At 44.4% G+C, this 13,681-nt stretch overlaps 1 long non-coding RNA gene across 1 annotated transcript; it reads left to right on the forward strand.

The window, feature by feature from the left end:
• Positions 1-4,772: 4,772 nt before the first annotated feature.
• LOC139048375 (uncharacterized) lies at positions 4,773-12,551 on the forward strand. Its single transcript, XR_011507646.1, has 3 exons — positions 4,773-4,966; positions 6,472-6,608; positions 11,670-12,551. It is a non-coding gene; the product is annotated as an uncharacterized lncRNA (long non-coding RNA).
• Positions 12,552-13,681: the final 1,130 nt, after the last annotated feature.

Raw genomic sequence — 13,681 nt, forward strand, 5'->3', positions numbered from 1 at the left:
GCTCTCTCTAATGCCCTTTGCTGAGCTACCCCAACAGCAGCCGCTGCCGTCACAGCCTCCTACACAGCTCGCCCCTACGCTCCGGCGGGTTATTGAAGAGCAAGTTGCTGAGGCCCTACCTATGCAGCATCAGCAGTACCCTGTCGCCGCGCCACTTACCTACGCAACCGTCGCCGCGCAGCCTCAAGTTGCTGAGGCTCTACCAATGCAGCATCAGCTGTACCCTGGCGCCGCGCCACCTACTTACGCATCCGTCGCCGCGCAGCCTCCTCGTCAACCACTCGTTGCGCTACATCCACGGCCGCTACCACCCGTTCGTCATCCCGTTCATCGGCCTGCTCCTGCGTTTGCTAATCCTTGGCGCACACAAGACAACAGGCCCATATGTTATGCCTGCGGCATTCCCGGCCATGTTGCACGACTCTGCCGCCGCCGCATGCTGCACTCTGATGGGTTGGTGCAGTCGCCTCCCTACGCCGACGTGCAACCTTTTCAAGACACTTATTTTAGTCGGCAGTCAAACAGGCCACCAGCCGAGCGCCCGGTCCTTCCACGTCGTTCGCCTTCCCCGCGTCGCCGCTCGTTATCCCCCTTGCGTCGGCGCCCTTCACCCAGGCAAGAGGAAAACTAAGCGCCGCAGTTCAGGAGGCAAGAACTGCGTCGCCATCGATCTGTACAAGTCCTCCATTGTCGCCTTCGAACGTTGTCGATCTAACTGTGGACGGCCTCCCTACCGTTGCGTTAATTGATACTGGAGCAGCCGTGTCTGTCCTAAACGAACGCCTCTCTCGCGCCTTACGAAAAGTTACGACGCCACTTTCTGGGTTTTCTCTTCGCACAGCATGCGCCCAGCCAGTGCAGCCTTCAGCAGCATGCACAGCTAGAGTTGTTATTCAGGGCGTTCTCTATATTGTGGAGTTTGTGGTTCTTCAGTCCTGCTCTCACGACGTGATACTTGGGTGGGACTTTCTTTCGCAAAATAACGCCTTCATCAATTGTGCACGTGCTGAAGTCGAATTATCGCCTCTGTGTGACGTACCCCTCGTCGGCGCCACATCTCTTCCCGCTAAGCTAGTCCTTCGGGAAGACGTCACCATACCGCCGTACTCGTCTGCCGTTGTTCCCGTCTTCTGTGGCGCTGTCTCTGGAGGCACTATCCTCTTCACTCCTTCGGAACTCTTCATAACCCGCAAAGATGTTCCCCTCCCTTTCGCCACGCTTGAGATTTCAGCCGGACTCAGCGCCATCGTTGTCTGCAATCAGCTTCCTACAGCCCTTACGGCTCTTTGCGGTGAAGCACTTGGCCATGTTCAGCCTCTTGATGACATGTTCATAACCGACGTGCCGGATGCTTCGTATACAGAGCTCACTGACTTCTGTGCACTTTCCACTTCTGCTTCGCCATCAGCTGACTTATTCACACCTTTCATTGCCGATGACCTTACTTCCGAGCAGCGCTGCCAGCTTCTTCACCTGCTTGCCCAGTTCCGTTCTTCTTTTGATGTCGCTCAGCCTACTCTGGGTCGCACGTCAACCATCAGCCACCACATCGACACTGGCTCCAACGCGCCATTGCGGCAGCGCCCGTACCGCGTATCCGCCAAGGAGCGTCAGGTGATCAGTGAGCACGTGGACGACATGCTTCAGCGCGGCGTCATTCGACCTTCCAATAGCCCGTGGGCATCACCGGTGGTTCTCGTCACAAAAAAAGATGGTTCCATTCGGTTCTGCATCGATTATCGCCGTCTCAATAAGATAACGCGCAAAGATCACTCTAAAAATTTTCACACCCTTATGGGTGTAATGCGGGTGTATTCATCTTTTCACCCTTGTAAGCACCCTTGAAACACCCTTTCTTAACGGAAAAGGGTGTTCAACAAGAAAACACCCTTGGAACACCCCAGTCTTTCTAATTTACACCCTAATTATAAGGGAGTAAGTGAACAAGCTTACAGTATGTGATAAATGAACATTGCCAGTTAAAGCGTTGATATTGGCTATACATGAAACGCGCGTTACCTGCGCTTGAATCAGGTAGCTGGAATGATTAGATCGGGGCATCTAGGCAGCAGCGCACTGGCTCCGAACAGTGGTCAAAAATGAAGTTTCCCACGAAAGTCGATATCGAACGGATGACACTAACGCGCAGACTTTGCATAGCCAGATATCTGCAAAAGGCTTCATATGATCAATGGCAAAATATTTACAATGCTATCACTGAATACTTAAAGGTGTGCAACCAGTTAGACTGGGAATGGTTAGGAGGGTGGGCTAACGGTAAATAGCTCACCAACTTACGGTTTGTAGATGACATTGGCATACTCAGCAACGCTGCAGACTATTTGCAACAAACGTTTGAGGAACTTGTCGAAGAAAGTGTAAGTCTGATTGAGATTTAGTATGCAGAAGAGAAAAGTAATGTTCCGCAGCCAGGCGAGAGAACGAATGCCATGGTCTGCGCAGAAATACGTTTATTGAGGTTAATTACTCGCAGGGGCCTCTGATCAAGGAAATTAACAAAAATAAAACATTAGCTGGAGAGCTTACGGCAGGCATTACTAAATCATGACCAGGGAGCTTATTGCTAACCGTTGCTTTCTACCGTTACTAACGTATGGGGCCGAAACTTGGAAGTTACCAAAGAAGCTTGGGAAGACGTTGAGGACCGCGCAACGAGCGATGGAATGAAAATTATTAGGCATGATGATAATAGACTGGAAGACAGCGATGTGGATTAGAGAGCGAACGGGGATAGCTGATATTCTGGTTGACATTAAGAGGAAGAAGTCGTGCTGGGCAGACATTGAAATGCGTAAGGGAGAGAACTGCTGGTCTATTGGCGTTGCAGAATGGGTGCTAAGGGAAGGGAAACAGAGTCGAGGACGGCAGAGAATAATGTGGACGGGATGGGAACAAAGAAAAACTGCGCAAAAAAAGGACAAGACAGAGAAAGAACCACACGACAGAGGCGCCTGTGTCGTGTGGTTCTTTCTCTGTCTTGTCCTTTTTTTGCGCAGTTTTTCTTTGTTCCCATAATGTCATACCAACTAGCCCCTCACCGTACGCTTCTGGACGGGATGGAATAGGGAAACTTGAAGACACGTGTAACCAGTTAGCACAAGACAGGGGTATTGGAGATCGCTGGAGAAGCTTTCGTCCTGCGATGGACGTCAAAATAAGGTGATGATGTGATGACATCCATGCTAGCTTCGCGGCATGTCATTCATGTTGTGTCATGCATGCGTGTCATGCACGTTCTGATAGCTCGATTTGCGGCGATAGCGGGGGGGGGGGAGGGGGGGGGCTAGTAGCGGCGTAGCCAAGTGGGGCACGCCGGGCACTTGTAACGCTCACTAACAGTAAAATTTTCGCTGCTATGGCAATGGCCCCACTACTTCCCCCCCCCCTCACACGAAAATATTTTCTAGTTACGCCACTGTGGGGAGGGGGGTGTAAGATTGCTCCAGACCCCTCCCCCTAACTTGTCAACGGAAACGGGGGACGGGAGGGCAGCAGCCGCCGGGCCGCAAACCTTAGGCAGCCCAATTACCGGCTGCATTTTCCTTTGGACGTGAATTCTGCTCTAATGCCATTACACTGTAGGATTCGTGGCGGTTCGAGGGCATGAGACTATAAAAAAAAACACATACAGCCATCAGCAAGTCTTAGCTTGAGCAGATCTTTGGGAGCTGGGCAAGACTCTCACAAAAAAAAAAACAAGCTTGGCACCCCTCTTACAGGCATTGTCAACTTTGGGTCCCACCGCTGACTGTACATTTCCGGTAAAAAAAATCACACAGGAACTCCTCTCGGATTTGTCTAAGTGTGCGTAAGCATTGTGACTCTTCCTCATCCACACGCAGTCCATGTCGTCATCAATGTTATGAGACTTGATCCGACAAGTATTAGCGACAGCGCTGCGGCGACACGAGCTGCTCTGGTCGGCGGCGCAAGCGAAGTACTGCAGGTGGCGGGGCCAGGCGCGCTGCTGACGTTCCGTTCGTTTTGAGCCGTTATCGCTCTTTAGCCCTCCTCATCCGCGACGAACCATTATCAACCGTTCTCCGGCGGCGGCTGCTTGTGGCACGGCCGCGCGAACCGTATCTTGAAAGCGAACTGCATTGTAGACAGAGTGTGCCCACTGCTGAAAGCTTAACGCGCTGTGTTCTCACCGTTTACTTCGCTTTGAAAACAGACGCGCGTACACCTATCTTGAAAGTGATCTGCGAAAAGCGCATAGTGCGGCATAAGCTGAAAGCTTCGTGAGCGCAGTGTTCTCGCCGCTTCGGTCACGTTGAAGCGAGAGCTAGCACGAAGGTGAATTCACTCGCTGCTGCGGGTTCTATTTTGAAAGATATCGTGCGGTACGGACTGACGGACAGATGGTTTTTCTTTGTCTTTTTATGCTATTTAAGCGGCCAATTATGGCCTCTCAGGATCAAGCGCGAAGCTGGCGCGCGCGATCCTGAGAGGCCACAATTGGCCGCTTAATAGCATAAAAAGAGAAAGATAATGCCAAACGACATAGCTAAAAATTCAAACAAAGAACTGATCTTAGCTATACTGTTTGGGGAAAAGAAATAAAAAATTAGACAGCCGCAACACACGCCACTAAAGCCACCACCGCCGGCATAACGCGGAACCAACAGTTGGCAACATTCATTCGCGCGTCATTGCTTCGTTCGCTTCGTCTCCGCAACAAGAGCCGCCATCTTCTCGCGCCTAACGTTTTGTATGGCTTTGTTCTCTGCAATCCGCGCACAGAGCTCATCGGTGGCTGCACGTCTGCTCGGCGTCGCAATGCGGCCTGCGTCATTTTCTGGTGCTCGCGCAATCGGTGTGAAACATGTCGCATGTGAAATGTTTGATAGAAGTGCCTCACGTCCAAGTCAAGCCGCCGTACGGGTGTATGGCTGTGCGCCTCGTTCTCGGAAGCGTCGACGGGTTTCCTGCATGCGGATTTCAGGTACGTGCAAATGCGTTTCGCCCTCCTATTGAGCTCCGGAGCAAAGCGTGCAATATTCCATGTGAAAGATGCAGTGCCCGTCATCATGGTGTGAATTTCGAGCGGCAAACGAGAACTTTGGCACTTAGAGCATACCGCGGCTGCTAAGTCAGCGTGGACATTGTTTTACGTTACCGTAAAATGTTGCTGTCAGTCTAATCTGTGGCTTGTGGACAGCTAGCCCATTGACTTTTGTTTGTGGCAGCGATAGGTATATAAATGGAAGCGGTAATAATTTTCGAGAGCAGAGAGTTTTTTCGCTCGATGTTTGGTCGTGTTCATGGCGTTATGAAAGCTAGAAAACTAACTGGCTTGATCGTGCTTAGTTCCAACTCCAAGGGGCGTAACGTTGGCGCTGTATATGTTTGTTTTCGGTGTCACGAGTACCACTTTCATGCTTTTGTTGCATGAGAGTTGTTGTTGCTACATGCCGTCAGCGCAGAACACAATAAAAGCAATTTCCTCACTCATACGTATGCAGTGTGACGTAACAAAATTTCCAGCGTTTTATTCGGAGCGTAAATATCCAGTATAGTTTAGTAAGAAACTCAAATTCTGTCTTAGCTTAGTAGGCGTGAAACAAGTGAAACTCTCATTCCTTTTTGAATTGTTCGCCCAAACCGCACCGCCCGCAGATGCGTCATCGGGTAATTGACAGTAGCTTCGCTACGTGAGTTGTTTTATGCGCCAATATTGCCCGGTTAATTATCCTGTTAATTTATGCTGACGCTAGTTCATCTTGATTTTAAGCGGTTACTATCCCCGAGTACCGGACGACGCCAAACTTGTGAGGTGTAGCAAACGCGGGAAATTCAAAGTGGCGTGGCTGCAAGTTCCTGTTTTTACATTTCTTGCATTCAAAGCCAACAGACACAGTATCACTGATGTATTTTCCATTTCTGCTGTACTTGATCAATCTAATGTGACAACTGCATTTGCTCTTTAATGTTCTCCATTTACTGTGTATTCAGCTTGGCTGCCGCCCTCTCTTCAGAGGATGCCGCTGTGATAGCTCTTTCGTATAGCACATGCCTCTAGGCCCTTGTGTTTCAAGGGCTCTGGCGAGGCAGCAGTGCTCCAAGTAATTTTACCATCCTATATATTTTCTATTTTGCATCATTCTTCCACGATGGATTTTAATGTTCATAGTATTCGTCATTAGTCATCGCCATAATTTTGTAGCACGTAGATTTTACGCACTTTACAGCGCCAATTTTTAGGCCAGTTCACAGCCAAGTCACATCTTCCATAATACATCGTCAACATTACCACTTGTCATGGCGCTCTTTGGCCAAACCTGGCCCTTGCGCCATAAAACACCACACATCGTCATCATCAGCTTGGCTGCCAGAAAATGCTTGAATTTCTTTCAGTATCCAAGTGACGAAATATTTCACTGACGGCCGTGTGTGAAACGCGCAAGTTGACAAAACTGATAGCAAAATGATGAGATATTTCTATTATAGCGTTTGGACTCGACTTTTGGTGAGGATGTCGATCGACCTTGGGCCTGGTGACAGCACACCCGACATCGCCAAAGTGCAGCCTATCAGTTGAGTGCCCCTGAATGGACCATCAACATCGGAAAATGAAGCAGAGCCAGGTAGGGGCAATTTTTACTTTGGAACAGAATACTGACAGCTGCCTCTTTCTTTAAGAACATATTTACAAACCAATCCTTTCCCTTTGTGCAGCCTACATAGAATTGTTTTTTGCTTGTTTTACAGACCTTCAGAAAGCAGTTCTTCTGAACCCTTTTTGCATGCACAAATAAATAAAGAGGAATGCACTTTCTGAAGAAATTGATGCACTGAAATGTGCGTTCGACACACAGTGGGATGCAAAATAACCAACAACTTTAAAGCGGTGAAAAAAAAAGTTTGATACATGTTCTAACATCATAACCCGCCTTGGCATACGGATCTAAATATAACAGCAACGGAGGTGCATGCAGAGAAGTGTTTGTAAATGTTTGCAAGACATGTACATTGTCTAAGAAATTGTTTTTATTTACTTGGAGCTTCTTGGTGCTATGGCAGTGCAGTAAAAGCTCAAAATGATGCCCTTGCTCCTAATAAAGCACCTTTAGATTTTAAAATTAAATTATGGGTTTTACATTCCAAAACGTAATGTCTTGGAAACCTGGCTTCTTTAATGTACACCTGAATCTAAGTGCATAAGCGTTATTGCATTTTACCCTCATTGGAGGTCAGCTGCCATGGCCTAGATTGAAGCTGGGACCAGCGTGACTGAGCAGCATGGCATCATAGTAAGTGGGCTATAACACCAGGTCAAAATGAGAAATACTGCTTAGAACTACCAACTTCTTGGCTTACAAGCACTTTGCACTAAGTTAGAGCAGTATGGAGTACTGAGAGCGACCGTTCATGTACCAATTTCTTTTTAGGCTGACTCCATTATTAGGGTGCAAAGCTTCAATTAGTCAAAACCAGCGTAAATTACAGAACCAGCTCAAAACACGCACCATGTATAGCTAGATTTGGACATGCAAATTGAGTCAATTCATGTCGCCGAAAATGGAAGTGGCAGTCACACTATTTCATGCATTTTGCCAAAAACATAGTCAATAATAATTAATCAATTTCTAAAATATTCTTTCAAAAAGTTTTTTTTTCAAGCATGAAAGGAGGCGCCAAATGGTGTTCAGGTGCACGAGCGGTTAGTTGCACGGCACTTCTTGCATGTGTTCACTGGCTTCTTTCAAGCTTGAAAAAAAAAATAATTTGTTGCACCTACTGAGCAGTAGAAAGCTGGATTGGGAATTTTTCAGGATGCTCTACAATTTTCGCACTGACACTTTTGCTTTGAATAAAATATTTGAGCAGTTAAATAATTGTTAATAACTAATTACCTAACTAGGAAAAATGCAAGAAATGGTTTCACTTCCTCAAAACGATGGCAAACGACATTGCTTTGGTGCTGTACAGCTACGTGGCACTTGTACGTATTTAAAGCTTGCACATGTCATACAGACCACCTGGTAATTACAAGGCATATATAGAAGTGGCCAAGTTGTGTGAGCCAGCTATGTGTAGCGAATCATGAGAAACAGCCATGTTTCTTTGACTTAAGGGCATAATAAGATTTACATGCTCGACACCTTGTATCAGTGTGCTCTAGGCCTGTTCGTAGTTTAGCTGCTACATAAACAATATTTCTCCACGTGTAAGCTCATATGCATCTTTCAAGTATATTGCCTCGTGTGTCCAAAATAAACCATCTTCGCGTTTCCTTCATTATGTCTTCATCTGTTGCTGTGCTAAATTTTTAACATGCAACTGCACAAATTTTCATCTAGTTTTCATATTTCCTCGTTGTTTGGTGGATTTATTTCTGAACAAGTTGTTTTCGTTAAACCCTATTGCACACAGCAGTACACAGCATTTCTGCTTAGAGTGGGAATTGTTTTTTTTTTCAGATTGACATTAATACACCTTGCCTGGGCAATGTAAGGCATTCTACATAACACGGCCCTGCAATATTGTTTTATATTGCATTCCAGCATCATGCAAAACTGTTTACTTACCAGATTAGAATATGTATAAGTGTTGGTAGTAACAGAACTGGAAGAAGCCAGCAGATAATGAGGCCAAGGAAAGTATACAGGAACATGTTTTAAGTTTTTTATATAAAGTATAGAAATGATAAATTCTAGGTAAGTGAAAGTGGATTAAAAGATATCCACCTGTGGGTGGGGAACGGACCCATAACCTTCACATTACGCATGTGATATACTAACCACTGTGGTACTACGGCCGTGTTCGAGCGTCGACAATCTGAGGGGCCATTGTGGACGGTTGAATGCTGCCTCGGTGGCACAGTGGTTAGTGCATCGCATGTCTAATGCAAAGGCTGTAGGTTCGTTCTCCCCCCATGCCTGGTTGTTTTTTTTTACCATTTTCATTTCCCTTTATCATTTGTACATTTAAATAGAAAATTACAAATAAGTTTCCACGTGCCTTCTCTGGCATCTTCCAGCTGTGATTCAGAAAAATTTTGACCCTCAGTATCCTTTCTTCTCGTTTGGAAGAACAGGAGCTTCATTTTAAAAATAATGAATTTACCTTGTTCAGCATCTCAATGTGGTCTCAAATCTCATCACAGCATGTGTATTACTAAGTGAAGTTATTGTTAAGGTGATGATATAGCATGGGACCTAATTAGTAGCCTTTGTGTACAGATATATGACTAGTCTAATAAATAGGAGGATTTTAAGAAGCACTTCTAACATGGTCTGAGCATGTGTTTAAAAAAACTAATCTAGCATGATTTCAGGCATAACTGTTGCCCCTGAAAAATATTTGGATCATCTGCATTGGCATTGTTTTTAGAGAGCACCAATACTGCTTTGATAGAACCAGCCTCGTGGAACATGAAGCATCGCTTCTTGCTGAGTCAAGGAAATATTATCTGCATATCTGAGGTGCATGTGTCATATGCTCGAATGCTGTGTAAAGGCTGCTAAGAAGAAAATTACTTAACTTGCCTTCTAGAGATTGCTTCAGTAGTCTATGCTACTCGATCATAAACAATTTACCATAGTGAGCATTCATCACAGTTGGCTTTGCAATGTTTATGAAAAATACCACAATTGCCTACTAGACATGTGACTGCACTGAAACTTGGAATTAATGACCAGTAAGATTTATCGGACAGCAAAACTTAGTTTATTACTCCTCTTTCTGCCATAGTTTCTTACAGTAATTACTTGAAGGGAACTCTGGTGCTGGAGTCGTACCGCCATGGGAATGATGGGAAGCACATGGATTTGTCTGATATTCGTGCTTGTGAATTCAGACGTTCTTGTGGCTTCGTATATTATACGCTATATAAATCTTATTGTCGTACATTTCAGCGCAGTCTATAGTCTTCGAAGTGCAGAAGACGGCGCCAACAGGCACAATTGCTATTAATTACAACGATTGAGCTTGTCCAGGTGGCCAAATCGAAAGGCGCCAAGCGCCTCAAGGCACTGGTATGCCCGCGATAAATTCATCAGGGCGTTGCACTCGCTTGTCGTTACATGCCTCCGTGGCTTAATGGTTTCAATATCAGACTTCTGTTCTAGAGTTCCTGTGTTTGAATCCTGTCGTCGGACGATTTTAATGTTTATTTATTTATTACACAGTATATTGTTGAAAATGACTAGTTTACAAAGTCACAAAGCCGTTTGAAGCCAAACAGATGAAGTTTAGGCAAGTCCATGTACTTCCCATAATTTCCATGCTGGTACAGCCGTTCTTGTTTGATCTCCTGTGGACACTAACGTCAGAGTTCCCTCTAGTAATTATTGTATGAAACTCTTATTTCTGCACCTCGCTCGTGCAGAAGCGGCACCACACCTGCTGCGTAAACATGCACTACCTTTCGGCCAAGTGCAGGGAATGCTGTGAACTCGCCCTGTACAAAGCCTGCACTAAGTAAAACAAATCGCAATATGCAGTTGCTGCCACGTTGAACTGGTGGAATGAGTAGTGAAATCAGCACCTCCTGAACTAGTTCAGAAAGTGCGCGTTAATCAAGTGGAGATTATATAGTAACAGAAGTTGGGTGATTCTGCATTACATTAACGAAATATACTCCATGATACTTTTCCATTTATTTCCTTAGTTATTAAGAATCCCTTTTGCATTGTTGGACAAAACTACAGAATGCCAACATATGTTCTAGCATTCACTGGTAGCAAACATGTCAAAACTTGTTCTAGTTTCTGGATTGCCTCTTTAGCCGTTAACCCCCAAGTTAATTCCGGAAGAATGTACCAAATTTTTTACGTACTCAATTTTTCGGTGTCATTCTCATTCTAAAAATATATTACTTCATTGGTCTCTGGTTAGAAATAACACAAAAATAGGAGCTGCTCTTGCGGGCAGCTTTCCCTCAATGCCGACTGTAATTCATCTGACAATAAGAGCAGCGTAACATCGGGCAGAAAGAGTGCGACTCGTCATTGGCGATATTGGTACTACTTCCAGTCACTAGTACAGCTTGGGATCAATGGTTAAAGGTTGCGACTTTGTTGCTGCCCAATTTTTATTCTGCAGCTGTTACACTTGGGTGTAGCGTGTGTATGTACGTGTGCATGCATTAAAATGACTTCACGCTAGAGCAAAGCAACTGTAGTGCAGAGAGGCATTAGCCATCTTTATACATTTGCTTTGTAAAGATGCACTAAGTTTATCTTTTGCAGTATAGACTTGGCGCTCATTGGCCCAAAATGCCCTTGTGCTACTAAAACCAATCAATTAATTCGCTTTCGGTCTGTGAGTTTTAATTTGTTTTTCTTGAACTGTGCAATTCCCGCTCACAGGACTGCATGTCATCCGAGGTGTTCCTTTTTCAATCAAGAATATTGAGGTTGTGTTTGTGAAACTCGATTTCTTGCCTCAAACGAGCTTGTGCAAACTGACCAAGCTGATAATTCTACCTGCTTATATATTAAATATGTTGCGGTTATGAACCCTCATAATGAATGACACATAGTATAAAAATTTTATCTAATAAAACAATTTAATGAAATTTTTCATGTTTTTCGTGTTTATGTTCACTTCTCTACTCTAGTGACCTGTCTGCATGCCTCACCTCTTTCTTTTGCATAAAAAATATCGTATAAACTTAACCATGCTTTTTTACCACAATGCAGGGGAAAAGGTTCCGGTAACACCATGCATTCAGTATGGCGGCCCAGATGTGTATGCAAGCAACCTCCTTCATGTGGACCAAGAACTACTCTGCAGTGTCTCGCAGACTTCATTGGAATGGCTCGTTCTCGTCTCATTGGAATGGCTGCTCATCTATCTGCGTGTCCATCACCAAGACGGCCAGTTGTAAAGCTCCTGTACCCGTTTTAAGAAAGCTTAATGATTTTTTTTATTTAGTTTTCACGGTTGGCCATAGAATCTTAAAATTTTTGATGTTTCTAACATTTTTACCTGGCACAAAGTGGTACAATAACTTTAAACCAGTGTAATGTATTTAAGTGTTGCTCACTCTAATGCCTATCTGGTTTTGTTTGTGTTTAAGAAATTTGAGTGTCTGATGAGGTAACGGCATTTGAATTTGTCATCGTGGCTCGTTTCAATGAGCTGCTAGGAAATAAGACGCATAGCTTATCACACGCCAGTTGTAGCATTCTTGTTTTCATGAGTGAAGTATACACGTTTCAAAAGATGGAAAGTGGGGAAAAAAGCCTCAAGAACATAATCATCCTAGGATTGTCATGTCCTTACAACTCTGCAATGATACATCTTGGGAGCACATTGGTCGCAATGCCTACAGGTATACTTTATAAGAGAATAGCTTGCACTCAGATTTGCCACGCAGTTGACGGCTGATGGCTTTTGTCGTCTTCATGTTACTACTATGTATTCAATATTCATTTAGATGTGCTGCGGTTTTTTTCAGTCACCTATATATATATATATATATATATGTTTTCGTTTCATTAAAAATTTAGTTGAGAGTTAGCGCTCATCCCGTCTGCTTCTAGTCTGTGTCCGTGTCACTTCGCGCTACCATCCAAGATCATGTTACTGTACCAACTCGCCCAACTTTCTATCCTTGTGTTAAAGACACACTCAGACTTGTTCTGACTTATGTGACCGGTTATTTCTGTGCTTTATAATAAGATGCAGTGCTTTTTGAATGAAAACATGTAATAGTTCGTAGTCAGGTTACTTAAAAAAAAACTTGTGCTTAAAATTTAATTGAGCAAGCCTGTGCCATTATTCGGTGCTTATGTCTTTGTACTGGTATGGTTTTACTCCTTATTTTCCTTTTTACATTTAGAATGTGCAAACATTATTATGTAACCATTTCTCTTTATTGAAATAAATACTTTTCTTCTGACATTTCCTCACAAATTTTACAATGATTTTGTTCAATTAGGTAACCTTAGACTAGCTGATTGTTATTCTGGTAGCTTAACTTACAATGCCTGTGGAATATTCAATGCAAGCACATGGTGAAAAATAAACTAAATTATTGGGTATAAGCAGGTCACTGGCAGTAAATGGAGCATACATATACTTCAGGAAATAGTGCATGCTTATATATTGAACAGCATGCACAGCTACACATGCTGTTTTGTTCGTAAATGCTGAAACATTATTCGGCGTGGAAGCACTTTGTTCTTTGGCTTTCAGTGCTACCTTTAAGTCTAAGGTGTGAAAGTACTAGTAGAAGCATCCCGTGGAGATAAATGACAACTTTGATGAATAGAGGTATAAAATGTGTGCTTAAAACGGCAAAAAACTGCTTGACAGGCAAACGTATGCTTCTGTAGTACTGCACTTGTTACCGTCGCCAATCCATGCATTGCTTGCGCTCTATTGCATTCAATATGAGCTACAACAACGTGCTGTGGTGTGTTTCCCTCCTGGTCGAGCCGGTGTTGCGAAAAGTTTTGGCCAAGAAAAGTGGAGGTTTTTAATTATTTCTGAAATGCATGTAACCATGCTTTTGGCTGTGTGCTGTTTCCACTGGGTTATAAGTACTGGTGCACCAAGGTGCGGGAGATCCGGTGTCCTTAGTGCAGCGCGCATTGTTATTGCGCTCTGCATCCTGCCGGCAGCGTACTATCACTGCAGAGGAAGATTACGAAAAGCATGGCCTGTGTGCCTTGCTGCAATGGCGAAACCTTAAATTGTTTGCCTG

This window comes from Dermacentor albipictus, chromosome 8 (assembly GCF_038994185.2).
Source record: "Dermacentor albipictus isolate Rhodes 1998 colony chromosome 8, USDA_Dalb.pri_finalv2, whole genome shotgun sequence".
NCBI classification, from domain to species: Eukaryota; Metazoa; Arthropoda; class Arachnida; order Ixodida; family Ixodidae; genus Dermacentor; species Dermacentor albipictus.